At 44.7% G+C, this 24969-nt stretch overlaps 8 non-coding genes across 8 annotated transcripts; all 8 read left to right on the top strand.

Annotated features, from left to right (window-relative positions):
• The first annotated feature begins 997 nt into the window (after positions 1 to 997).
• Positions 998 to 1069, top strand: TRNAD-GUC (transfer RNA aspartic acid (anticodon GUC)). The gene has a single exon. It is a non-coding gene; the product is annotated as a tRNA-Asp (tRNA).
• Positions 1070 to 3399: 2330 nt separating this feature from the next.
• TRNAD-GUC (transfer RNA aspartic acid (anticodon GUC)) lies at positions 3400 to 3471 on the top strand. Its single transcript has one exon. It is a non-coding gene; the product is annotated as a tRNA-Asp (tRNA).
• Positions 3472 to 6757: 3286 nt separating this feature from the next.
• Positions 6758 to 6829, top strand: TRNAD-GUC (transfer RNA aspartic acid (anticodon GUC)). Its single transcript has one exon. It is a non-coding gene; the product is annotated as a tRNA-Asp (tRNA).
• Positions 6830 to 9633: 2804 nt separating this feature from the next.
• On the top strand, positions 9634 to 9705 carry TRNAD-GUC (transfer RNA aspartic acid (anticodon GUC)). Its single transcript has one exon. It is a non-coding gene; the product is annotated as a tRNA-Asp (tRNA).
• A 1848-nt stretch (positions 9706 to 11553) lies between these two features.
• Positions 11554 to 11625, top strand: TRNAD-GUC (transfer RNA aspartic acid (anticodon GUC)). Its single transcript has one exon. It is a non-coding gene; the product is annotated as a tRNA-Asp (tRNA).
• A 1850-nt stretch (positions 11626 to 13475) lies between these two features.
• Positions 13476 to 13547, top strand: TRNAD-GUC (transfer RNA aspartic acid (anticodon GUC)). The gene has a single exon. It is a non-coding gene; the product is annotated as a tRNA-Asp (tRNA).
• A 410-nt stretch (positions 13548 to 13957) lies between these two features.
• Positions 13958 to 14029, top strand: TRNAD-GUC (transfer RNA aspartic acid (anticodon GUC)). The gene has a single exon. It is a non-coding gene; the product is annotated as a tRNA-Asp (tRNA).
• A 3758-nt stretch (positions 14030 to 17787) lies between these two features.
• Positions 17788 to 17859, top strand: TRNAD-GUC (transfer RNA aspartic acid (anticodon GUC)). The gene has a single exon. It is a non-coding gene; the product is annotated as a tRNA-Asp (tRNA).
• The last annotated feature ends 7110 nt before the right edge of the window (positions 17860 to 24969 follow it).

The following is a 24969-nucleotide window of genomic DNA, read 5'->3' as shown; positions in this document are numbered from 1 at the left end:
TGCCCGAATACTGCCATGCTTTCATCAGCTTCTTCCTCGTTAGTATAGTGGTGAGTATCCCCGCCTGTCACGCGGGAGACCGGGGTTCGATTTCCCGACGGGGAGTGCTTTTCTCGTTTTCTACGAAGCTATTTCCCAAGACTGTCGCCATCTTTGACAAAGTCCATCTCAAGAAGAAGTGCTTCCTGCTAAATGCTAAGAAGCATGCCACTTTGCTATCCTCTTGCCTATGTACTATTTACAACACCAGGTTATGTTTTTCTGCATTTCACCTCCAAACAGCGCTTTGTCCCCAGGAATCACTGCAGCTTTACCTTTGGGGAAAAAGAAAAAGTCTGATTTGTCAGACTTGAGATTTCTTTAGCTGGACTTTGCAGTTAGATGACTCAAGATATCATCTGTGGAAGCTATTTTTCTTTTGGCAGAACATCTGCATATGTGTAAATGGGCAAAATTCTATCGGTCCCAAGAGTAAATGGGTCTGCCCGAATACTGCCATGCTTTCATCAGCTTCTTCCTCGTTAGTATAGTGGTGAGTATCCCCGCCTGTCACGCGGGAGACCGGGGTTCGATTTCCCGACGGGGAGTGCTTTTCTCGTTTTCTACGAAGCTATTTCCCAAGACTGTCGCCATCTTTGACAAAGTCCATCTCAAGAAGAAGTGCTTCCTGCTAAATGCTAAGAAGCATGCCACTTTGCTATCCTCTTGCCTATGTACTGTTTACAACACCAGGTTATGTTTTTCTGCATTTCACCTCCAAACAGCGCTTTGTCCCCAGGAATCACTGCAGCTTTACCTTTGGGGAAAGAGAAAAAGTCTGATTTGTCAGACTTGAGATTTCTTTAGCTGGACTTTGCAGTTAGATGACTCAAGATATCATCTGTGGAAGCTATTTTTCTTTTGGCAGAACATCTGCGTATGTGTAAATGGGCAAAATTCTATCGGTCCAAAGAGTAAATGGGTCTGCCCGAATACTGCCATGCTTTCATCAGCTTCTTCCTCGTTAGTATAGTGGTGAGTATCCCCGCCTGTCACGCGGGAGACCGGGGTTCGATTCCCCGACGGGGAGTGCTTTTCTCGTTTTCTACGAAGCTATTTCCCAAGACTGTCGCCATCTTTGACAAAGTCCATCTCAAGAAGAAGTGCTTCCTGCTAAATGCTAAGAAGCATGCCACTTTGCTATCCTCTTGCCTATGTACTGTTTACAACACCAGGTTATGTTTTTCTGCATTTCACCTCCAAACAGCGCTTTGTCCCCAGGAATCACTGCAGCTTTACCTTTGGGGAAAGAGAAAAAGTCTGATTTGTCAGACTTGAGATTTCTTTAGCTGGACTTTGCAGTTAGATGACTCAAGATATCATCTGTGGAAGCTATTTTTCTTTTGGCAGAACATCTGCGTATGTGTAAATGGGCAAAATTCTATCGGTCCCAAGAGTAAATGGGTCTGCCCGAATACTGCCATGCTTTCATCAGCTTCTTCCTCGTTAGTATAGTGGTGAGTATCCCCGCCTGTCACGCGGGAGACCGGGGTTCGATTTCCCGACGGGGAGTGCTTTTCTCGTTTTCTACGAAGCTATTTCCCAAGACTGTCGCCATCTTTGACAAAGTCCATCTCAAGAAGAAGTGCTTCCTGCTAAATGCTAAGAAGCATGCCACTTTGCTATCCTCTTGCCTATGTACTGTTTACAACACCAGGTTATGTTTTTCTGCATTTCACCTCCAAACAGCGCTTTGTCCCCAGGAATCACTGCAGCTTTACCTTTGGGGAAAGAGAAAAAGTCTGATTTGTCAGACTTGAGATTTCTTTAGCTGGACTTTGCAGTTAGATGACTCAAGATATCATCTGTGGAAGCTATTTTTCTTTTGGCAGAACATCTGCGTATGTGTAAATGGGCAAAATTCTATCGGTCCCAAGAGTAAATGGGTCTGCCCGAATACTGCCATGCTTTCATCAGCTTCTTCCTCGTTAGTATAGTGGTGAGTATCCCCGCCTGTCACGCGGGAGACCGGGGTTCGATTTCCCGACGGGGAGTGCTTTTCTCGTTTTCTACGAAGCTATTTCCCAAGACTGTCGCCATCTTTGACAAAGTCCATCTCAAGAAGAAGTGCTTCCTGCTAAATGCTAAGAAGCATGCCACTTTGCTATCCTCTTGCCTATGTACTATTTACAACACCAGGTTATGTTTTTCTGCATTTCACCTCCAAACAGCGCTTTGTCCCCAGGAATCACTGCAGCTTTACCTTTGGGGAAAAAGAAAAAGTCTGATTTGTCAGACTTGAGATTTCTTTAGCTGGACTTTGCAGTTAGATGACTCAAGATATCATCTGTGGAAGCTATTTTTCTTTTGGCAGAACATCTGCATATGTGTAAATGGGCAAAATTCTATCGGTCCCAAGAGTAAATGGGTCTGCCCGAATACTGCCATGCTTTCATCAGCTTCTTCCTCGTTAGTATAGTGGTGAGTATCCCCGCCTGTCACGCGGGAGACCGGAGTTCGATTCCCTGACGGGGAGTGCTTTTCTCGTTTTCTACGAAGCTATTTCCCAAGACTGTCGCCATCTTTGACAAAGTCCATCTCAAGAAGAAGTGCTTCCTGCTAAATGCTAAGAAGCATGCCACTTTGCTATCCTCTTGCCTATGTACTGTTTACAACACCAGGTTATGTTTTTCTGCATTTCACCTCCAAACAGCGCTTTGTCCCCAGGAATCACTGCAGCTTTACCTTTGGGGAAAGAGAAAAAGTCTGATTTGTCAGACTTGAGATTTCTTTAGCTGGACTTTGCAGTTAGATGACTCAAGATATCATCTGTGGAAGCTATTTTTCTTTTGGCAGAACATCTGCGTATGTGTAAATGGGCAAAATTCTATCGGTCCCAAGAGTAAATGGGTCTGCCCGAATACTGCCATGCTTTCATCAGCTTCTTCCTCGTTAGTATAGTGGCGAGTAGTCATGCGGGAGACCGGGGTTCGATTCCCCGACGGGGGAGTGCTTTTCTCGTTTTCTACAAAGCTATTTCCCAAGACTGTCACCATCTTTGACAAAGTCCATCTCAAGAAGAAGTGCTTCCTGCTAAATGCTAAGAAGCATGCCACTTTGCTATCCTCTTGCCTATGTACTGTTTACAACACCAGGTTATGTTTTTCTGCATTTCACCTCCAAACAGCGCTTTGTCCCCAGGAATCACTGCAGCTTTACCTTTGGGGAAAGAGAAAAAGTCTGATTTGTCAGACTTGAGATTTCTTTAGCTGGACTTTGCAGTTAGATGACTCAAGATATCATCTGTGGAAGCTATTTTTCTTTTGGCAGAACATCTGCGTATGTGTAAATGGGCAAAATTCTATCGGTCCCAAGAGTAAATGGGTCTGCCCGAATACTGCCATGCTTTCATCAGCTTCTTCCTCGTTAGTATAGTGGTGAGTATCCCCGCCTGTCACGCGGGAGACCGGGGTTCGATTCCCCGACGGGGAGTGCTTTTCTCGTTTTCTACGAAGCTATTTCCCAAGACTGTCGCCATCTTTGACAAAGTCCATCTCAAGAAGAAGTGCTTCCTGCTAAATGCTAAGAAGCATGCCACTTTGCTATCCTCTTGCCTATGTACTGTTTACAACACCAGGTTATGTTTTTCTGCATTTCACCTCCAAACAGCGCTTTGTCCCCAGGAATCACTGCAGCTTTACCTTTGGGGAAAGAGAAAAAGTCTGATTTGTCAGACTTGAGATTTCTTTAGCTGGACTTTGCAGTTAGATGACTCAAGATATCATCTGTGGAAGCTATTTTTCTTTTGGCAGAACATCTGCGTATGTGTAAATGGGCAAAATTCTATCGGTCCCAAGAGTAAATGGGTCTGCCCGAATACTGCCATGCTTTCATCAGCTTCTTCCTCGTTAGTATAGTGGTGAGTATCCCCGCCTGTCACGCGGGAGACCGGGGTTCGATTTCCCGACGGGGAGTGCTTTTCTCGTTTTCTACGAAGCTATTTCCCAAGACTGTCGCCATCTTTGACAAAGTCCATCTCAAGAAGAAGTGCTTCCTGCTAAATGCTAAGAAGCATGCCACTTTGCTATCCTCTTGCCTATGTACTATTTACAACACCAGGTTATGTTTTTCTGCATTTCACCTCCAAACAGCGCTTTGACCCCAGGAATCACTGCAGCTTTACCTTTGGGGAAAAGGAAAAAGTCTGATTTGTCAGACTTGAGATTTCTTTAGCTGGACTTTGCAGTTAGATGACTCAAGATATCATCTGTGGAAGCTATTTTTCTTTTGGCAGAACATCTGCGTATGTGTAAATGGGCAAAATTCTATCGGTCCCAAGAGTAAATGGGTCTGCCCGAATACTGCCATGCTTTCATCAGCTTCTTCCTCGTTAGTATAGTGGTGAGTATCCCCGCCTGTCACGCGGGAGACCGGGGTTCGATTTCCCGACGGGGAGTGCTTTTCTCGTTTTCTACGAAGCTATTTCCCAAGACTGTCGCCATTTTTGACAAAGTCCATCTCAAGAAGAAGTGCTTCCTGCTAAATGCTAAGAAGCATGCCAGTTTGCTATCCTCTTGCCTATGTACTATTTACAACACCAGGTTATGTTTTTCTGCATTTCACCTCCAAACAGCGCTTTGTCCCCAGGAATCACTGCAGCTTTACCTTTGGGGAAAGAGAAAAAGTCTGATTTGTCAGACTTGAGATTTCTTTAGCTGGACTTTGCAGTTAGATGACTCAAGATATCATCTGTGGAAGCTATTTTTCTTTTGGCAGAACATCTGCGTATGTGTAAATGGGCAAAATTCTATCGGTCCCAAGAGTAAATGGGTCTGCCCGAATACTGCCATGCTTTCATCAGCTTCTTCCTCGTTAGTATAGTGGCGAGTAGTCATGCGGGAGACCGGGGTTCGATTCCCCGACGGGGGAGTGCTTTTCTCGTTTTCTACAAAGCTATTTCCCAAGACTGTCACCATCTTTGACAAAGTCCATCTCAAGAAGAAGTGCTTCCTGCTAAATGCTAAGAAGCATGCCAGTTTGCTATCCTCTTGCCTATGTACTATTTACAACACCAGGTTATGTTTTTCTGCATTTCACCTCCAAACAGCGCTTTGTCCCCAGGAATCACTGCAGCTTTACCTTTGGGGAAAGAGAAAAAGTCTGATTTGTCAGACTTGAGATTTCTTTAGCTGGACTTTGCAGTTAGATGACTCAAGATATCATCTGTGGAAGCTATTTTTCTTTTGGCAGAACATCTGCGTATGTGTAAATGGGCAAAATTCTATCGGTCCCAAGAGTAAATGGGTCTGCCCGAATACTGCCATGCTTTCATCAGCTTCTTCCTCGTTAGTATAGTGGTGAGTATCCCCGCCTGTCACGCGGGAGACCGGGGTTCGATTTCCCGACGGGGAGTGCTTTTCTCGTTTTCTACGAAGCTATTTCCCAAGACTGTCGCCATCTTTGACAAAGTCCATCTCAAGAAGAAGTGCTTCCTGCTAAATGCTAAGAAGCATGCCACTTTGCTATCCTCTTGCCTATGTACTATTTACAACACCAGGTTATGTTTTTCTGCATTTCACCTCCAAACAGCGCTTTGTCCCCAGGAATCACTGCAGCTTTACCTTTGGGGAAAAAGAAAAAGTCTGATTTGTCAGACTTGAGATTTCTTTAGCTGGACTTTGCAGTTAGATGACTCAAGATATCATCTGTGGAAGCTATTTTTCTTTTGGCAGAACATCTGCATATGTGTAAATGGGCAAAATTCTATCGGTCCCAAGAGTAAATGGGTCTGCCCGAATACTGCCATGCTTTCATCAGCTTCTTCCTCGTTAGTATAGTGGTGAGTATCCCCGCCTGTCACGCGGGAGACCGGAGTTCGATTCCCTGACGGGGAGTGCTTTTCTCGTTTTCTACGAAGCTATTTCCCAAGACTGTCGCCATCTTTGACAAAGTCCATCTCAAGAAGAAGTGCTTCCTGCTAAATGCTAAGAAGCATGCCACTTTGCTATCCTCTTGCCTATGTACTGTTTACAACACCAGGTTATGTTTTTCTGCATTTCACCTCCAAACAGCGCTTTGTCCCCAGGAATCACTGCAGCTTTACCTTTGGGGAAAGAGAAAAAGTCTGATTTGTCAGACTTGAGATTTCTTTAGCTGGACTTTGCAGTTAGATGACTCAAGATATCATCTGTGGAAGCTATTTTTCTTTTGGCAGAACATCTGCGTATGTGTAAATGGGCAAAATTCTATCGGTCCCAAGAGTAAATGGGTCTGCCCGAATACTGCCATGCTTTCATCAGCTTCTTCCTCGTTAGTATAGTGGCGAGTAGTCATGCGGGAGACCGGGGTTCGATTCCCCGACGGGGGAGTGCTTTTCTCGTTTTCTACAAAGCTATTTCCCAAGACTGTCACCATCTTTGACAAAGTCCATCTCAAGAAGAAGTGCTTCCTGCTAAATGCTAAGAAGCATGCCACTTTGCTATCCTCTTGCCTATGTACTGTTTACAACACCAGGTTATGTTTTTCTGCATTTCACCTCCAAACAGCGCTTTGTCCCCAGGAATCACTGCAGCTTTACCTTTGGGGAAAGAGAAAAAGTCTGATTTGTCAGACTTGAGATTTCTTTAGCTGGACTTTGCAGTTAGATGACTCAAGATATCATCTGTGGAAGCTATTTTTCTTTTGGCAGAACATCTGCGTATGTGTAAATGGGCAAAATTCTATCGGTCCCAAGAGTAAATGGGTCTGCCCGAATACTGCCATGCTTTCATCAGCTTCTTCCTCGTTAGTATAGTGGTGAGTATCCCCGCCTGTCACGCGGGAGACCGGGGTTCGATTCCCCGACGGGGAGTGCTTTTCTCGTTTTCTACGAAGCTATTTCCCAAGACTGTCGCCATCTTTGACAAAGTCCATCTCAAGAAGAAGTGCTTCCTGCTAAATGCTAAGAAGCATGCCACTTTGCTATCCTCTTGCCTATGTACTGTTTACAACACCAGGTTATGTTTTTCTGCATTTCACCTCCAAACAGCGCTTTGTCCCCAGGAATCACTGCAGCTTTACCTTTGGGGAAAGAGAAAAAGTCTGATTTGTCAGACTTGAGATTTCTTTAGCTGGACTTTGCAGTTAGATGACTCAAGATATCATCTGTGGAAGCTATTTTTCTTTTGGCAGAACATCTGCGTATGTGTAAATGGGCAAAATTCTATCGGTCCCAAGAGTAAATGGGTCTGCCCGAATACTGCCATGCTTTCATCAGCTTCTTCCTCGTTAGTATAGTGGTGAGTATCCCCGCCTGTCACGCGGGAGACCGGGGTTCGATTTCCCGACGGGGAGTGCTTTTCTCGTTTTCTACGAAGCTATTTCCCAAGACTGTCGCCATTTTTGACAAAGTCCATCTCAAGAAGAAGTGCTTCCTGCTAAATGCTAAGAAGCATGCCAGTTTGCTATCCTCTTGCCTATGTACTATTTACAACACCAGGTTATGTTTTTCTGCATTTCACCTCCAAACAGCGCTTTGTCCCCAGGAATCACTGCAGCTTTACCTTTGGGGAAAGAGAAAAAGTCTGATTTGTCAGACTTGAGATTTCTTTAGCTGGACTTTGCAGTTAGATGACTCAAGATATCATCTGTGGAAGCTATTTTTCTTTTGGCAGAACATCTGCGTATGTGTAAATGGGCAAAATTCTATCGGTCCCAAGAGTAAATGGGTCTGCCCGAATACTGCCATGCTTTCATCAGCTTCTTCCTCGTTAGTATAGTGGCGAGTAGTCATGCGGGAGACCGGGGTTCGATTCCCCGACGGGGGAGTGCTTTTCTCGTTTTCTACAAAGCTATTTCCCAAGACTGTCACCATCTTTGACAAAGTCCATCTCAAGAAGAAGTGCTTCCTGCTAAATGCTAAGAAGCATGCCACTTTGCTATCCTCTTGCCTATGTACTGTTTACAACACCAGGTTATGTTTTTCTGCATTTCACCTCCAAACAGCGCTTTGTCCCCAGGAATCACTGCAGCTTTACCTTTGGGGAAAGAGAAAAAGTCTGATTTGTCAGACTTGAGATTTCTTTAGCTGGACTTTGCAGTTAGATGACTCAAGATATCATCTGTGGAAGCTATTTTTCTTTTGGCAGAACATCTGCGTATGTGTAAATGGGCAAAATTCTATCGGTCCCAAGAGTAAATGGGTCTGCCCGAATACTGCCATGCTTTCATCAGCTTCTTCCTCGTTAGTATAGTGGTGAGTATCCCCGCCTGTCACGCGGGAGACCGGGGTTCGATTTCCCGACGGGGAGTGCTTTTCTCGTTTTCTACGAAGCTATTTCCCAAGACTGTCGCCATCTTTGACAAAGTCCATCTCAAGAAGAAGTGCTTCCTGCTAAATGCTAAGAAGCATGCCACTTTGCTATCCTCTTGCCTATGTACTATTTACAACACCAGGTTATGTTTTTCTGCATTTCACCTCCAAACAGCGCTTTGTCCCCAGGAATCACTGCAGCTTTACCTTTGGGGAAAAAGAAAAAGTCTGATTTGTCAGACTTGAGATTTCTTTAGCTGGACTTTGCAGTTAGATGACTCAAGATATCATCTGTGGAAGCTATTTTTCTTTTGGCAGAACATCTGCATATGTGTAAATGGGCAAAATTCTATCGGTCCCAAGAGTAAATGGGTCTGCCCGAATACTGCCATGCTTTCATCAGCTTCTTCCTCGTTAGTATAGTGGTGAGTATCCCCGCCTGTCACGCGGGAGACCGGAGTTCGATTCCCTGACGGGGAGTGCTTTTCTCGTTTTCTACGAAGCTATTTCCCAAGACTGTCGCCATCTTTGACAAAGTCCATCTCAAGAAGAAGTGCTTCCTGCTAAATGCTAAGAAGCATGCCACTTTGCTATCCTCTTGCCTATGTACTGTTTACAACACCAGGTTATGTTTTTCTGCATTTCACCTCCAAACAGCGCTTTGTCCCCAGGAATCACTGCAGCTTTACCTTTGGGGAAAGAGAAAAAGTCTGATTTGTCAGACTTGAGATTTCTTTAGCTGGACTTTGCAGTTAGATGACTCAAGATATCATCTGTGGAAGCTATTTTTCTTTTGGCAGAACATCTGCGTATGTGTAAATGGGCAAAATTCTATCGGTCCCAAGAGTAAATGGGTCTGCCCGAATACTGCCATGCTTTCATCAGCTTCTTCCTCGTTAGTATAGTGGCGAGTAGTCATGCGGGAGACCGGGGTTCGATTCCCCGACGGGGGAGTGCTTTTCTCGTTTTCTACAAAGCTATTTCCCAAGACTGTCACCATCTTTGACAAAGTCCATCTCAAGAAGAAGTGCTTCCTGCTAAATGCTAAGAAGCATGCCACTTTGCTATCCTCTTGCCTATGTACTGTTTACAACACCAGGTTATGTTTTTCTGCATTTCACCTCCAAACAGCGCTTTGTCCCCAGGAATCACTGCAGCTTTACCTTTGGGGAAAGAGAAAAAGTCTGATTTGTCAGACTTGAGATTTCTTTAGCTGGACTTTGCAGTTAGATGACTCAAGATATCATCTGTGGAAGCTATTTTTCTTTTGGCAGAACATCTGCGTATGTGTAAATGGGCAAAATTCTATCGGTCCCAAGAGTAAATGGGTCTGCCCGAATACTGCCATGCTTTCATCAGCTTCTTCCTCGTTAGTATAGTGGTGAGTATCCCCGCCTGTCACGCGGGAGACCGGGGTTCGATTCCCCGACGGGGAGTGCTTTTCTCGTTTTCTACGAAGCTATTTCCCAAGACTGTCGCCATCTTTGACAAAGTCCATCTCAAGAAGAAGTGCTTCCTGCTAAATGCTAAGAAGCATGCCACTTTGCTATCCTCTTGCCTATGTACTGTTTACAACACCAGGTTATGTTTTTCTGCATTTCACCTCCAAACAGCGCTTTGTCCCCAGGAATCACTGCAGCTTTACCTTTGGGGAAAGAGAAAAAGTCTGATTTGTCAGACTTGAGATTTCTTTAGCTGGACTTTGCAGTTAGATGACTCAAGATATCATCTGTGGAAGCTATTTTTCTTTTGGCAGAACATCTGCGTATGTGTAAATGGGCAAAATTCTATCGGTCCCAAGAGTAAATGGGTCTGCCCGAATACTGCCATGCTTTCATCAGCTTCTTCCTCGTTAGTATAGTGGTGAGTATCCCCGCCTGTCACGCGGGAGACCGGGGTTCGATTTCCCGACGGGGAGTGCTTTTCTCGTTTTCTACGAAGCTATTTCCCAAGACTGTCGCCATCTTTGACAAAGTCCATCTCAAGAAGAAGTGCTTCCTGCTAAATGCTAAGAAGCATGCCACTTTGCTATCCTCTTGCCTATGTACTATTTACAACACCAGGTTATGTTTTTCTGCATTTCACCTCCAAACAGCGCTTTGACCCCAGGAATCACTGCAGCTTTACCTTTGGGGAAAAGGAAAAAGTCTGATTTGTCAGACTTGAGATTTCTTTAGCTGGACTTTGCAGTTAGATGACTCAAGATATCATCTGTGGAAGCTATTTTTCTTTTGGCAGAACATCTGCGTATGTGTAAATGGGCAAAATTCTATCGGTCCCAAGAGTAAATGGGTCTGCCCGAATACTGCCATGCTTTCATCAGCTTCTTCCTCGTTAGTATAGTGGTGAGTATCCCCGCCTGTCACGCGGGAGACCGGGGTTCGATTTCCCGACGGGGAGTGCTTTTCTCGTTTTCTACGAAGCTATTTCCCAAGACTGTCGCCATTTTTGACAAAGTCCATCTCAAGAAGAAGTGCTTCCTGCTAAATGCTAAGAAGCATGCCAGTTTGCTATCCTCTTGCCTATGTACTATTTACAACACCAGGTTATGTTTTTCTGCATTTCACCTCCAAACAGCGCTTTGTCCCCAGGAATCACTGCAGCTTTACCTTTGGGGAAAGAGAAAAAGTCTGATTTGTCAGACTTGAGATTTCTTTAGCTGGACTTTGCAGTTAGATGACTCAAGATATCATCTGTGGAAGCTATTTTTCTTTTGGCAGAACATCTGCGTATGTGTAAATGGGCAAAATTCTATCGGTCCCAAGAGTAAATGGGTCTGCCCGAATACTGCCATGCTTTCATCAGCTTCTTCCTCGTTAGTATAGTGGCGAGTAGTCATGCGGGAGACCGGGGTTCGATTCCCCGACGGGGGAGTGCTTTTCTCGTTTTCTACAAAGCTATTTCCCAAGACTGTCACCATCTTTGACAAAGTCCATCTCAAGAAGAAGTGCTTCCTGCTAAATGCTAAGAAGCATGCCACTTTGCTATCCTCTTGCCTATGTACTGTTTACAACACCAGGTTATGTTTTTCTGCATTTCACCTCCAAACAGCGCTTTGTCCCCAGGAATCACTGCAGCTTTACCTTTGGGGAAAGAGAAAAAGTCTGATTTGTCAGACTTGAGATTTCTTTAGCTGGACTTTGCAGTTAGATGACTCAAGATATCATCTGTGGAAGCTATTTTTCTTTTGGCAGAACATCTGCGTATGTGTAAATGGGCAAAATTCTATCGGTCCCAAGAGTAAATGGGTCTGCCCGAATACTGCCATGCTTTCATCAGCTTCTTCCTCGTTAGTATAGTGGTGAGTATCCCCGCCTGTCACGCGGGAGACCGGGGTTCGATTCCCCGACGGGGAGTGCTTTTCTCGTTTTCTACGAAGCTATTTCCCAAGACTGTCGCCATCTTTGACAAAGTCCATCTCAAGAAGAAGTGCTTCCTGCTAAATGCTAAGAAGCATGCCACTTTGCTATCCTCTTGCCTATGTACTGTTTACAACACCAGGTTATGTTTTTCTGCATTTCACCTCCAAACAGCGCTTTGTCCCCAGGAATCACTGCAGCTTTACCTTTGGGGAAAGAGAAAAAGTCTGATTTGTCAGACTTGAGATTTCTTTAGCTGGACTTTGCAGTTAGATGACTCAAGATATCATCTGTGGAAGCTATTTTTCTTTTGGCAGAACATCTGCGTATGTGTAAATGGGCAAAATTCTATCGGTCCCAAGAGTAAATGGGTCTGCCCGAATACTGCCATGCTTTCATCAGCTTCTTCCTCGTTAGTATAGTGGTGAGTATCCCCGCCTGTCACGCGGGAGACCGGGGTTCGATTTCCCGACGGGGAGTGCTTTTCTCGTTTTCTACGAAGCTATTTCCCAAGACTGTCGCCATCTTTGACAAAGTCCATCTCAAGAAGAAGTGCTTCCTGCTAAATGCTAAGAAGCATGCCACTTTGCTATCCTCTTGCCTATGTACTATTTACAACACCAGGTTATGTTTTTCTGCATTTCACCTCCAAACAGCGCTTTGACCCCAGGAATCACTGCAGCTTTACCTTTGGGGAAAAGGAAAAAGTCTGATTTGTCAGACTTGAGATTTCTTTAGCTGGACTTTGCAGTTAGATGACTCAAATTATCATCTGTGGAAGCTATTTTTCTTTTGGCAGAACATCTGCGTATGTGTAAATGGGCAAAATTCTATCGGTCCCAAGAGTAAATGGGTCTGCCCGAATACTGCCATGCTTTCATCAGCTTCTTCCTCGTTAGTATAGTGGTGAGTATCCCCGCCTGTCACGCGGGAGACCGGGGTTCGATTTCCCGACGGGGAGTGCTTTTCTCGTTTTCTACGAAGCTATTTCCCAAGACTGTCGCCATTTTTGACAAAGTCCATCTCAAGAAGAAGTGCTTCCTGCTAAATGCTAAGAAGCATGCCAGTTTGCTATCCTCTTGCCTATGTACTATTTACAACACCAGGTTATGTTTTTCTGCATTTCACCTCCAAACAGCGCTTTGTCCCCAGGAATCACTGCAGCTTTACCTTTGGGGAAAGAGAAAAAGTCTGATTTGTCAGACTTGAGATTTCTTTAGCTGGACTTTGCAGTTAGATGACTCAAGATATCATCTGTGGAAGCTATTTTTCTTTTGGCAGAACATCTGCGTATGTGTAAATGGGCAAAATTCTATCGGTCCCAAGAGTAAATGGGTCTGCCCGAATACTGCCATGCTTTCATCAGCTTCTTCCTCGTTAGTATAGTGGTGAGTATCCCCGCCTGTCACGCGGGAGACCGGGGTTCGATTCCCCGACGGGGGGTGCTTTTCTCGTTTTCTACAAAGCTATTTCCCAAGACTGTCACCATCTTTGACAAAGTCCATCTCAAGAAGAAGTGCTTCCTGCTAAATGCTAAGAAGCATGGCACTTTGCTATCCTCTTGCCTATGTACTGTTTACAACACCAGGTTATGTTTTTCTGCATTTCACCTCCAAACAGCGCTTTGTCCCCAGGAATCACTGCAGCTTTACCTTTGGGGAAAGAGAAAAAGTCTGATTTGTCAGACTTGAGATTTCTTTAGCTGGACTTTGCAGTTAGATGACTCAAGATATCATCTGTGGAAGCAATTTTTCTTTTGGCAGAACATCTGCGAATATGGGCAAAATTCTATCGGTCCCAAGAGTAAATGGGTCTGCCCGAATACTGCCATGCTTTCATCAGCTTCTTCCTCGTTAGTATAGTGGTGAGTATCCCCGCCTGTCACGCGGGAGACCGGGGTTCGATTCCCCGACGGGGAGTGCTTTTCTCGTTTTCTACAAAGCTATTTCCCAAGACTGTCGCCATCTTTGACAAAGTCCATCTCAAGAAGAAGTGCTTCCTGCTAAATGCTAAGAAGCATGCCACTTTGCTATCCTCTTGCCTATGTACTGTTTACAACACCAGGTTATGTTTTTCTGCATTTCACCTCCAAACAGCGCTTTGTCCCCAGGAATCACTGCAGCTTTACCTTTGGGGAAAGAGAAAAAGTCTGATTTGTCAGACTTGAGATTTCTTTAGCTGGACTTTGCAGTTAGATGACTCAAGATATCATCTGTGGAAGCTATTTTTCTTTTGGCAGAACATCTGCGTATGTATAAATGGGCAAAATTCTATCAGTCCCAAGAGTAAATGGGTCTGCCCGAATACGGCCATGCTTTCATCAGCTTTTTCCTCGTTAGTATAGTGGTGAGTATCCCCGCCTGTCACGCGGGAGACCGGGGTTCGATTCCCCGACGGGGAGTGCTTTTCTCGTTTTCTACAAAGCTATTTCCCAAGACTGTCACCATCTTTGACAAAGTCCATCTCAAGAAGAAGTGCTTCCTGCTAAATGCTAAGAAGCATGCCACTTTGCTATCCTCTTGCCTATGTACTGTTTACAACACCAGGTTATGTTTTTCTGCATTTCACCTCCAAACAGCGCTTTGTCCCCAGGAATCACTGCAGCTTTACCTTTGGGGAAAGAGAAAAAGTCTGATTTGTCAGACTTGAGATTTCTTTAGCTGGACTTTGCAGTTAGATGACTCAAGATATCATCTGTGGAAGCTATTTTTCTTTTGGCAGAACATCTGCGTATGTGTAAATGGGCAAAATTCTATCGGTCCCAAGAGTAAATGGGTCTGCCCGAATACTGCCATGCTTTCATCAGCTTCTTCCTCGTTAGTATAGTGGTGAGTATCCCCGCCTGTCACGCGGGAGACCGGGGTTCGATTTCCCGACGGGGAGTGGTTTTCTACGAAGCTATTTCCCAAGACTGTCGCCATCTTTGACAAAGTCCATCTCAAGAAGAAGTGCTTCCTGCTAAATGCTAAGAAGCATGCCACTTTGCTATCCTCTTGCCTATGTACTGTTTACAACACCAGGTTATGCTTTTCTGCATTTCACCTCCAAACAGCGCTTTGTCCCCAGGAATCACTGCAGCTTTACCTTTGGGGAAAGAGAAAAAGTCTGATTTGTCAGACTTGAGATTTCTTTAGCTGGACTTTGCAGTTAGATGACTCAAGATATCATCTGTGGAAGCTATTTTTCTTTTGGCAGAACATCTGCGTATGTGTAAATGGGCAAAATTCTATCGGTCCCAAGAGTAAATGGGTCTGCCCGAATACTGCCATGCTTTCATCAGCTTCTTCCTCGTTAGTATAGTGGCGAGTAGTCATGCGGGAGACCGGGGTTCGATTCCCCGACGGGGAGTGCTTTTCTCGTTTTCTACAAAGCTATTTCCCAAGACTGTCACCATCTTTGACAAAGTCCATCTCAAGAAGAAGTGCTTCCTGCTAAATGCTAAGAAGCATGCCACTTTGCTATCCTCTTGCCTATGTACTGTTTACAACACCAGGTTATGTTTTTCTGCATTTCACCTCCAAACAGCGCTTTGTCCCCAGGAATCACTGCAGCTTTACCTTTGGGGAAAGAGAAAAAGTCTGATTTGTCAGACTTGAGATTTCTTTAGCTGGACTTTGCAGTTAGATGACTCAAGATATCATCTGTGGAAGCTATTTTTCTTTTGGCAGAACATCTGCGTATGTGTAAATGGGCAAAATTCTATCGGTCCCAAGAGTAAATGGGTCTGCCCGAATACTGCCATGCTTTCATCAGCTTCTTCCTCGTTAGTATAGTGGTGAGTATCCCCGCCTGTCACGCGGGAGACCGGGGTTCGATTTCCCGACGGGGAGTGCTTTTCTCGTTTTCTACGAAGCTATTTCCCAAGACTGTCGCCATTTTTGACAAAGTCCATCTCAAGAAGAAGTGCTTCCTGCTAAATGCTAAGAAGCATGCCAGTTTGCTATCCTCTTGCCTATGTACTATTTACAACACCAGGTTATGTTTTTCTGCATTTCACCTCCAAACAGCGCTTTGTCCCCAGGAATCACTGCAGCTTTACCTTTGGGGAAAGAGAAAAAGTCTGATTTGTCAGACTTGAGATTTCTTTAGCTGGACTTTGCAGTTAGATGACTCAAGATATCATCTGTGGAAGCTATTTTTCTTTTGGCAGAACATCTGCGTATGTGTAAATGGGCAAAATTCTATCGGTCCCAAGAGTAAATGGGTCTGCCCGAATACTGCCATGCTTTCATCAGCTTCTTCCTCGTTAGTATAGTGGTGAGTATCCCCGCCTGTCACGCGGGAGACCGGGGTTCGATTTCCCGACGGGGAGTGCTTTTCTCGTTTTCTACGAAGCTATTTCCCAAGACTGTCGCCATCTTTGACAAAGTCCATCTCAAGAAGAAGTGCTTCCTGCTAAATGCTAAGAAGCATGCCACTTTGCTATCCTCTTGCCTATGTACTATTTACAACACCAGGTTATGTTTTTCTGCATTTCACCTCCAAACAGCGCTTTGTCCCCAGGAATCACTGCAGCTTTACCTTTGGGGAAAAGGAAAAAGTCTGATTTGTCAGACTTGAGATTTCTTTAGCTGGACTTTGCAGTTAGATGACTCAAGATATCATCTGTGGAAGCTATTTTTCTTTTGGCAGAACATCTGCGTATGTGTAAATGGGCAAAATTCTATCGGTCCCAAGAGTAAATGGGTCTGCCCGAATACTGCCATGCTTTCATCAGCTTCTTCCTCGTTAGTATAGTGGTGAGTATCCCCGCCTGTCACGCGGGAGACCGGGGTTCGATTTCCCGATGGGGAGTGCTTTTCTCGTTTTCTACGAAGCTATTTCCCAAGACTGTCGCCATCTTTGACAAAGTCCATCTCAAGAAGAAGTGCTTCCTGCTAAATGCTAAGAAGCATGCCACTTTGCTATCCTCTTGCCTATGTACTATTTACAACACCAGGTTATGTTTTTCTGCATTTCACCTCCAAACAGCGCTTTGTCCCCAGGAATCACTGCAGCTTTACCTTTGGGGAAAAGGAAAAAGTCTGATTTGTCAGACTTGAGATTTCTTTAGCTGGACTTTGCAGTTAGATGACTCAAGATATCATCTGTGGAAGCTATTTTTCTTTTGGCAGAACATCTGCGTATGTGTAAATGGGCAAAATTCTATCGGTCCCAAGAGAAAATGGGTCTGCCCGAATACTGCCATGCTTTCATCAGCTTATTCCTCGTTAGTATAGTGGCGAGTAGTCACGCGGGAGACCGGGGTTCGATTCCCCGACGGGGAGTGCTTTTCTCGTTTTCTACGAAGCTATTTCCCAAGACTGTCGCCATCTTTGACAAAGTCCATCTCAAGAAGAAGTGCTTCCTGCTAAATGCTAAGAAGCATGCCACTTTGCTATCCTCTTGCCTATGTACTATTTACAACACCAGGTTATGTTTTTCTGCATTTCACCTCCAAACAGCGCTTTGTCCCCAGGAATCACTGCAGCTTTACCTTTGGGGAAAGAGAAAAAGTCTGATTTGTCAGACTTGAGATTTCTTTAGCTGGACTTTGCAGTTAGATGACTCAAGATATCATCTGTGGAAGCTATTTTTCTTTTGGCAGAACATCTGCGTATGTGTAAATGGGCAAAATTCTATCGGTCCCAAGAGTAAATGGGTCTGCCCGAATACTGCCATGCTTTCATCAGCTTCTTCCTCGTTAGTATAGTGGTGAGTATCCCCGCCTGTCACGCGGGAGACCGGGGTTCGATTTCCCGACGGGGAGTGCTTTTCTCGTTTTCTACGAAGCTATTTCCCAAGACTGTCGCCATCTTTGACAAAGTCCATCTCAAGAAGAAGTGCTTCCTGCTAAATGCTAAGAAGCATGCCACTTTGCTATCCTCTTGCCTATGTACTATTTACAACACCAGGTTATGTTTTTCTGCATTTCACCTCCAAACAGCGCTTTGTCCCCAGGAATCACTGCAGCTTTACCTTTGGGGAAAAAGAAAAAGTCTGATTTGTCAGACTTGAGATTTCTTTAGCTGGACTTTGCAGTTAGATGACTCAAGATATCATCTGTGGAAGCTATTTTTCTTTTGGCAGAACATCTGCATATGTGTAAATGGGCAAAATTCTATCGGTCCCAAGAGTAAATGGGTCTGCCCGAATACTGCCATGCTTTCATCAGCTTCTTCCTCGTTAGTATAGTGGTGAGTATCCCCGCCTGTCACGCGGGAGACCGGGGTTCGATTCCCCGACGGGGAGTGCTTTTCTCGTTTTCTACGAAGCTATTTCCCAAGACTGTCGCCATCTTTGACAAAGTCCATCTCAAGAAGAAGTGCTTCCTGCTAAATGCTAAGAAGCATGCCACTTTGCTATCCTCTTGCCTATGTACTGTTTACAACACCAGGTTATGTTTTTCTGCATTTCACCTCCAAACAGCGCTTTGTCCCCAGGAATCACTGCAGCTTTACCTTTGGGGAAAGAGAAAAAGTCTGATTTGTCAGACTTGAGATTTCTTTAGCTGGACTTTGCAGTTAGATGACTCAAGATATCATCTGTGGAAGCTATTTTTCTTTTGGCAGAACATCTGCGTATGTGTAAATGGGCAAAATTCTATCGGTCCCAAGAGTAAATGGGTCTGCCCGAATACTGCCATGCTTTCATCAGCTTCTTCCTCGTTAGTATAGTGGTGAGTATCCCCGCCTGTCACGTGGGAGACCGGGGTTCGATTCCCTGACGGGGAGTGCTTTTCTCGTTTTCTACGAAGCTATTTCCCAAGACTGTCGCCATCTTTGACAAAGTCCATCTCAAGAAGAAGTGCTTCCTGCTAAATGCTAAGAAGCATGCCACTTTGCTATCCTCTTGCCTATGTACTGTTTACAACACCAGGTTATGTTTTTCTGCATTTCACCTCCAAACAGCGCTTTGTCCCCAGGAATCACTGCAGCTTTACCTTTGGGGAAAGAGAAAAAGTCTGATTTGTCAGACTTGAGATTTCTTTAGCTGGACTTTGCAGTTAGATGACTCAAGATATCATCTGTGGAAGCTATTTTTCTTTTGGCAGAACATCTGCGTATGTGTAAATGGGCAAAATTCTATCGGTCCCAAGAGTAAATGGGTCTGCCCGAATACTGCCATGCTTTCATCAGCTTCTTCCTCGTTAGTATAGTGGCGAGTAGTCATGCGGGAGACCGGGGTTCGATTCCCCGACGGGGAGTGCTTTTCTCGTTTTCTACAAAGCTATTTCCCAAGACTGTCACCATCTTTGACGAAGTCCATCTCAAGAAGAAGTGCTTCCTGCTAAATGCTAAGAAGCATGCCACTTTGCTATCCTCTTGCCTATGTACTGTTTACAACACCAGGTTATGTTTTTCTGCATTTCACCTCCAAACAGCGCTTTGTCCCCAGGAATCACTGCAGCTTTACCTTTGGGGAAAGAGAAAAAGTCTGATTTGTCAGACTTGAGATTTCTTTAGCTGGACTTTGCAGTTAGATGACTCAAGATATCATCTGTGGAAGCTATTTTTCTTTTGGCAGAACATCTGCGTATGTGTAAATGGGCAAAATTCTATCGGTCCCAAGAGTAAATGGGTCTGCCCGAATACTGCCATGCTTTCATCAGCTTCTTCCTCGTTAGTATAGTGGTGAGTATCCCCGCCTGTCACGCGGGAGACCGGGGTTCGATTTCCCGACGGGGAGTGCTTTTCTCGTTTTCTACGAAGCTATTTCCCAAGACTGTCGCCATTTTTGACAAAGTCCATCTCAAGAAGAAGTGCTTCCTGCTAAATGCTAAGAAGCATGCCAGTTTGCTATCCTCTTGCCTATGTACTATTTACAACACCAGGTTATGTTTTTCTGCATTTCACCTCCAAACAGCGCTTTGTCCCCAGGAATCACTGCAGCTTTACCTTTGGGGAAAGAGAAAAAGTCTGATTTGTCAGACTTGAGATTTCTTTAGCTGGACTTTGCAGTTAGATGACTCAAGATATCATCTGTGGAAGCTATTTTTCTTTTGGCAGAACATCTGCGTATGTGTAAATGGGCAAAATTCTATCGGTCCCAAGAGTAAATGGGTCTGCCCGAATACTGCCATGCTTTCATCAGCTTCTTCCTCGTTAGTATAGTGGTGAGTATCCCCGCCTGTCACGCGGGAGACCGGGGTTCGATTTCCCGACGGGGAGTGCTTTTCTCGTTTTCTACGAAGCTATTTCCCAAGACTGTCGCCATCTTTGACAAAGTCCATCTCAAGAAGAAGTGCTTCCTGCTAAATGCTAAGAAGCATGCCACTTTGCTATCCTCTTGCCTATGTACTATTTACAACACCAGGTTATGTTTTTCTGCATTTCACCTCCAAACAGCGCTTTGTCCCCAGGAATCACTGCAGCTTTACCTTTGGGGAAAAGGAAAAAGTCTGATTTGTCAGACTTGAGATTTCTTTAGCTGGACTTTGCAGTTAGATGACTCAAGATATCATCTGTGGAAGCTATTTTTCTTTTGGCAGAACATCTGCGTATGTGTAAATGGGCAAAATTCTATCGGTCCCAAGAGAAAATGGGTCTGCCCGAATACTGCCATGCTTTCATCAGCTTATTCCTCGTTAGTATAGTGGCGAGTAGTCACGCGGGAGACCGGGGTTCGATTCCCCGACGGGGAGTGCTTTTCTCGTTTTCTACGAAGCTATTTCCCAAGACTGTCGCCATCTTTGACAAAGTCCATCTCAAGAAGAAGTGCTTCCTGCTAAATGCTAAGAAGCATGCCACTTTGCTATCCTCTTGCCTATGTACTATTTACAACACCAGGTTATGTTTTTCTGCATTTCACCTCCAAACAGCGCTTTGTCCCCAGGAATCACTGCAGCTTTACCTTTGGGGAAAGAGAAAAAGTCTGATTTGTCAGACTTGAGATTTCTTTAGCTGGACTTTGCAGTTAGATGACTCAAGATATCATCTGTGGAAGCTATTTTTCTTTTGGCAGAACATCTGCGTATGTGTAAATGGGCAAAATTCTATCGGTCCCAAGAGTAAATGGGTCTGCCCGAATACTGCCATGCTTTCATCAGCTTCTTCCTCGTTAGTATAGTGGTGAGTATCCCCGCCTGTCACGCGTGAGACCGGGGTTCGATTTTCCGACGGGGAGTGCTTTTCTCGTTTTCTACTAAGCTATTTCCCAAGACTGTCGCCATCTTTGACAAAGTCCATCTCAAGAAGAAGTGCTTCCTGCTAAATGCTAAGAAGCATGCCACTTTGCTATCCTCTTGCCTATGTACTATTTACAACACCAGGTTATGTTTTTCTGCATTTCACCTCCAAACAGCGCTTTGTCCCCAGGAATCACTGCAGCTTTACCTTTGGGGAAAAAGAAAAAGTCTGATTTGTCAGACTTGAGATTTCTTTAGCTGGACTTTGCAGTTAGATGACTCAAGATATCATCTGTGGAAGCTATTTTTCTTTTGGCAGAACATCTGCATATGTGTAAATGGGCAAAATTCTATCGGTCCCAAGAGTAAATGGGTCTGCCCGAATACTGCCATGCTTTCATCAGCTTCTTCCTCGTTAGTATAGTGGTGAGTATCCCCGCCTGTCACGCGGGAGACCGGGGTTCGATTTCCCGACGGGGAGTGCTTTTCTCGTTTTCTACGAAGCTATTTCCCAAGACTGTCGCCATTTTTGACAAAGTCCATCTCAAGAAGAAGTGCTTCCTGCTAAATGCTAAGAAGCATGCCAGTTTGCTATCCTCTTGCCTATGTACTATTTACAACACCAGGTTATGTTTTTCTGCATTTCACCTCCAAACAGCGCTTTGTCCCCAGGAATCACTGCAGCTTTACCTTTGGGGAAAGAGAAAAAGTCTGATTTGTCAGACTTGAGATTTCTTTAGCTGGACTTTGCAGTTAGATGACTCAAGATATCATCTGTGGAAGCTATTTTTCTTTTGGCAGAACATCTGCGTATGTGTAAATGGGCAAAATTCTATCGGTCCCAAGAGTAAATGGGTCTGCCCGAATACTGCCATGCTTTCATCAGCTTCTTCCTCGTTAGTATAGTGGTGAGTATCCCCGCCTGTCACGCGGGAGACCGGGGTTCGATTTCCCGACGGGGAGTGCTTTTCTCGTTTTCTACGAAGCTATTTCCCAAGACTGTCGCCATCTTTGACAAAGTCCATCTCAAGAAGAAGTGCTTCCTGCTAAATGCTAAGAAGCATGCCACTTTGCTATCCTCTTGCCTATGTACTATTTACAACACCAGGTTATGTTTTTCTGCATTTCACCTCCAAACAGCGCTTTGTCCCCAGGAATCACTGCAGCTTTACCTTTGGGGAAAAGGAAAAAGTCTGATTTGTCAGACTTGAGATTTCTTTAGCTGGACTTTGCAGTTAGATGACTCAAGATATCATCTGTGGAAGCTATTTTTCTTTTGGCAGAACATCTGCGTATGTGTAAATGGGCAAAATTCTATCGGTCCCAAGAGTAAATGGGTCTGCCCGAATACTGCCATGCTTTCATCAGCTTCTTCCTCGTTAGTATAGTGGTGAGTATCCCCGCCTGTCACGCGGGAGACCGGGGTTCGATTTCCCGACGGGGAGTGCTTTTCTCGTTTTCTACGAAGCTATTTCCCAAGACTGTCGCCATCTTTGACAAAGTCCATCTCAAGAAGAAGTGCTTCCTGCTAAATGCTAAGAAGCATGCCACTTTGCTATCCTCTTGCCTATGTACTATTTACAACACCAGGTTATGTTTTTCTGCATTTCACCTCCAAACAGCGCTTTGTCCCCAGGAATCACTGCAGCTTTACCTTTGGGGAAAAGGAAAAAGTCTGATTTGTCAGACTTGAGATTTCTTTAGCTGGACTTTGCAGTTAGATGACTCAAGATATCATCTGTGGAAGCTATTTTTCTTTTGGCAGAACATCTGCGTATGTGTAAATGGGCAAAATTCTATCGGTCCCAAGAGAAAATGGGTCTGCCCGAATACTGCCATGCTTTCATCAGCTTATTCCTCGTTAGTATAGTGGCGAGTAGTCACGCGGGAGACCGGGGTTCGATTCCCCGACGGGGAGTGCTTTTCTCGTTTTCTACGAAGCTATTTCCCAAGACTGTCGCCATCTTTGACAAAGTCCATCTCAAGAAGAAGTGCTTCCTGCTAAATGCTAAGAAGCATGCCACTTTGCTATCCTCTTGCCTATGTACTATTTACAACACCAGGTTATGTTTTTCTGCATTTCACCTCCAAACAGCGCTTTGTCCCCAGGAATCACTGCAGCTTTACCTTTGGGGAAAGAGAAAAAGTCTGATTTGTCAGACTTGAGATTTCTTTAGCTGGACTTTGCAGTTAGATGACTCAAGATATCATCTGTGGAAGCTATTTTTCTTTTGGCAGAACATCTGCGTATGTGTAAATGGGCAAAATTCTATCGGTCCCAAGAGTAAATGGGTCTGCCCGAATACTGCCATGCTTTCATCAGCTTCTTCCTCGTTAGTATAGTGGTGAGTATCCCCGCCTGTCACGCGGGAGACCGGGGTTCGATTTCCCGACGGGGAGTGCTTTTCTCGTTTTCTACGAAGCTATTTCCCAAGACTGTCGCCATCTTTGACAAAGTCCATCTCAAGAAGAAGTGCTTCCTGCTAAATGCTAAGAAGCATGCCACTTTGCTATCCTCTTGCCTATGTACTATTTACAACACCAGGTTATGTTTTTCTGCATTTCACCTCCAAACAGCGCTTTGTCCCCAGGAATCACTGCAGCTTTACCTTTGGGGAAAAAGAAAAAGTCTGATTTGTCAGACTTGAGATTTCTTTAGCTGGACTTTGCAGTTAGATGACTCAAGATATCATCTGTGGAAGCTATTTTTCTTTTGGCAGAACATCTGCATATGTGTAAATGGGCAAAATTCTATCGGTCCCAAGAGTAAATGGGTCTGCCCGAATACTGCCATGCTTTCATCAGCTTCTTCCTCGTTAGTATAGTGGCGAGTAGTCACGCGGGAGACCGGGGTTCGATTCCCCGACGGGGAGTGCTTTTCTCGTTTTCTACGAAGCTATTTCCCAGGACTGTCGCCATCTTTGACAAAGTCCATCGCAAGAAGAAGTGCTTCCTGCTAAATGCTAAGAAGCATGCCACTTTGCTATCCTCTTGCCTATGTACTATTTACAACACCAGGTTATGTTTTTCTGCATTTCACCTCCAAACAGCGCTTTGTCCCCAGGAATCACTGCAGCTTTACCTTTGGGGAAAGAGAAAAAGTCTGATTTGTCAGACTTGAGATTTCTTTAGCTGGACTTTGCAGTTAGATGACTCAAGATATCATCTGTGGAAGCTATTTTTCTTTTGGCAGAACATCTGCGTATGTGTAAATGGGCAAAATTCTATCGGTCCCAAGAGTAAATGGGTCTGCCCGAATACTGCCATGCTTTCATCAGCTTCTTCCTCGTTAGTATAGTGGTGAGTATCCCCGCCTGTCACGCGGGAGACCGGGGTTCGATTTCCCGACGGGGAGTGCTTTTCTCGTTTTCTACGAAGCTATTTCCCAAGACTGTCGCCATCTTTGACAAAGTCCATCTCAAGAAGAAGTGCTTCCTGCTAAATGCTAAGAAGCATGCCACTTTGCTATCCTCTTGCCTATGTACTATTTACAACACCAGGTTATGTTTTTCTGCATTTCACCTCCAAACAGCGCTTTGTCCCCAGGAATCACTGCAGCTTTACCTTTGGGGAAAAAGAAAAAGTCTGATTTGTCAGACTTGAGATTTCTTTAGCTGGACTTTGCAGTTAGATGACTCAAGATATCATCTGTGGAAGCTATTTTTCTTTTGGCAGAACATCTGCGTATGTGTAAATGGGCAAAATTCTATCGGTCCCAAGAGTAAATGGGTCTGCCCGAATACTGCCATGCTTTCATCAGCTTCTTCCTCGTTAGTATAGTGGTGAGTATCCCCGCCTGTCACGCGGGAGACCGGGGTTCGATTTCCCGATGGGGAGTGCTTTTCTCGTTTTCTACGAAGCTATTTCCCAAGACTGTCGCCATTTTTGACAAAGTCCATCTCAAGAAGAAGTGCTTCCTGCTAAATGCTAAGAAGCATGCCACTTTGCTATCCTCTTGCCTATGTACTATTTACAACACCAGGTTATGTTTTTCTGCATTTCACCTCCAAACAGCGCTTTGTCCCCAGGAATCACTGCAGCTTTACCTTTGGGGAAAAGGAAAAAGTCTGATTTGTCAGACTTGAGATTTCTTTAGCTGGACTTTGCAGTTAGATGACTCAAGATATCATCTGTGGAAGCTATTTTTCTTTTGGCAGAACATCTGCGTATGTGTAAATGGGCAAAATTCTATCGGTCCCAAGAGTAAATGGGTCTGCCCGAATACTGCCATGCTT

The sequence above is a fragment of the Eleutherodactylus coqui genome, chromosome 11 (genome assembly GCF_035609145.1).
Source record: "Eleutherodactylus coqui strain aEleCoq1 chromosome 11, aEleCoq1.hap1, whole genome shotgun sequence".
In the NCBI taxonomy this organism is placed as follows: domain Eukaryota; kingdom Metazoa; phylum Chordata; class Amphibia; order Anura; family Eleutherodactylidae; genus Eleutherodactylus; species Eleutherodactylus coqui.
Note: the sequence above shows the minus strand (reverse complement) of the source record. Positions and strands in the feature narration are given on the sequence as shown.